General features: G+C 40.3%; 1 pseudogene; it reads right to left on the reverse strand.

Annotated features, from left to right (window-relative positions):
- Positions 1-267: 267 nt before the first annotated feature.
- On the reverse strand, positions 268-2,150 carry LOC130693081 (apoptosis-inducing factor 1, mitochondrial-like; annotated as a pseudogene).
- Between the last annotated feature and the right edge of the window lie 511 nt (positions 2,151-2,661).

The raw sequence follows: 2,661 nt of genomic DNA on the forward strand, positions 1-2,661 counted from the left end.
TATCTATCAGGTTGTTTCCTTAAGGTCCCTAGTTGGGAGTACTACGGACGTCCTTACTTGGACGTCTGCAGGATGGCAAATCCGTACGTTCAGTGAACGTACGTATTGGAACATCCGGGGAATGTCCGGATCACGGCAGCCAAAGGACGCAGGAAAATTTGTAATGGAAATAGCCAATTAAAATAAAACCATAAATTCTTTGTAATAGAATTACATTTCATTTATTTTTACAAAATACAAATAATGAAACAAAAAATTACTCAAATTCTAAGCCCGGCGCGGTTTTGATGGCGTCAGCACGGGGCGAAGCCATATGGAAGATTGTTCTGTAGCAGCCTTGAATTATACAAATAAAAATTAGTACAAAATTTAGATTTCATCGGACAAAGTCAATGGTACATTTTCCGTTTCTGATCGCATACCCTCGCCAGTAGCTTCGACGACAGCTTTCGGGGTGTCTTCGGCCGTCGATTTGGCAAAAACGGCCATCGATTCAATGACGATGGCTTCATAGCCAACATGAGGTCCTAAGTCTGACCAAAACGTGGGATTGTGCCAGTAGGGTTTGCCAGCGCCGGTTATGTTTTCTCCCGCTAAACGACCAGACACGACAGCGTGATCATGATGTTCAACACGACGATGACCCAGTTTGATATCGTAAAAGCAGGCAGCATCACCAGCCTAAAATTTCCATAAACAAATTCCGTTTCAATTTTGTGCAACTCACATTTTAGAAGAACTTGTGTTTGCAATAGCTTCATATACTATCTAGCAACAACATCATGGAAATCAGTATTGGAAAATGTTTTATCATAATTTATAACCATAATAACGTTACGTAAACAGAAATGCCTACCACCCAGACGTTAGAACGCGCTTCAAGTTCAGCATCGACTCTGTAACCGCCTAAATTGGGGTCAATTTCCAAACCAGAGGCGATAGCCAAATCCGTGTTAGCATCCAGACCGACAGCAACAACAACATGGTCTGTTTTAATCTAACGAAAACAATTGAGAAAAATGTCAAGTTACACTTTTAACAAGACTACTACGCAGCTAGTGATACCTTTTGTCCATCCTGCAAGGTCAAAACAACCTAATCATCTTCCACGGTTGCTCCCTGAACGTGCGTCTTGGGTAAAACCTGAACACCTTCACCCATCACCTTCTCGGTCGTCCATCGGATCAAATATTTCGGAAGAACTTTGCCCATGTTACCATCTTCAGGAAAGACTTGAAGTACTTCCAGTCCACTTGTTTTGGCTAAATAAAAACAAAATAACTGGTTCCATTACATCATTTCTCAACAGTTCAAACTGAAGGGCGATAATGTTAGCTATTAATTCTCTCAGATACTATCTAGCAGGAAAATAATCACAACTGTTCAACATTCCATTAGGTTGTAATCGCAGATGTGTAATCTAAAGCGAATAATTTTTATGTATCTTTTACCTCTTCTTCCAAGAGCGCAGGCAAGTTCACTGCCGTGTAATCCACCACCGATGATCGAGTTGGATTTGACTTGGCGAGAGATGGATTCGAGTCGCCTGAAGTCACCAATGTTGCGGAATAGTGTTACCTGCTCCTGGACATTTTCTGGGGCACTGCTTAGCGATGGCAACGATTTCGGTTTGCCACCTAAGACGATAATAAATTAATTTAGTTAATAGTTGAAAATGCGTCTAAGGGAAATGATAATTAAACAATGGCTCTCAGATACTATCTAGCAGGAAGATTATCAAAGTTTTTCAACATTCCAAAAAGTTATAATCGTCGAGGACTTTAAATTTTAGATAAATACGAAAGAAATTCACCTGTGGCTATAAGGCCACAGGTGAAGGTGATGGTATGGCCTTCATCTAACTCAGCTTTGCGACCAACAATGTCCAGATTAACTACATGATGTCCTCGCACAACTGAAACGCCAACATTTCTTTGGCAACTAATTCCACGGGACTGCAGTAGAATTCATCCTGTTCACAGAACAAACTGGATCCAAAAATAAGTCACATTCGTTAAAATAACGCAACACAAAATTATAACTTTAGACAATCACCTTCACTCTTTTCCGTTCCACTGCTTAAAACGAAGTTTGTTTGGCACTTCTGGATCGTCACTGAACCATAGCTCTTTCGAAAGGGGAGGCCTCATGTAAGGTAGGTGATTTTCTTCTCCAATGACTGAGACCTAGAACGAATGATTCAATTAAAAATGGCGAGATAAAATGAATTACTTTTTTACCTTTGCTTGGGGTCACGGGATTTTATGGCACGGAAGGCGGCAAATGAAGAAGTACCGGCTCAGGTTAGTCAAAAGTAATTGAAAACATTACTTACCAAATATAAGGGACTATCAAAAAAGGGAAAGTCAGAGCAAGCAATCACACACAATGGACAACTAATAGCGTCGGTTGTAAAGGCGGGAAAAAAGTTAATTTGCAGTGTTGCGCAATTTACAATCATAAAAAAAAACATTTTTTACTGAACAAATCGGCTGCAGTATCTGGCAATGTTGTTATGTTTACATTTTCATGACAACATAGCGTCTGCTAGCCCAGCTCTGCTTTCTACAAAGGCTTTGTTGTGTTGTTTTTGTTTCATCATGTTCTGATTGCAGGTTATTAGTGACAAATGCGAAGCTTATTAGCCGTTGGGAGCTCTGC

This window comes from Daphnia carinata, chromosome 3 (genome assembly GCF_022539665.2).
Source record: "Daphnia carinata strain CSIRO-1 chromosome 3, CSIRO_AGI_Dcar_HiC_V3, whole genome shotgun sequence".
NCBI classification, from domain to species: Eukaryota; Metazoa; Arthropoda; class Branchiopoda; order Diplostraca; family Daphniidae; genus Daphnia; species Daphnia carinata.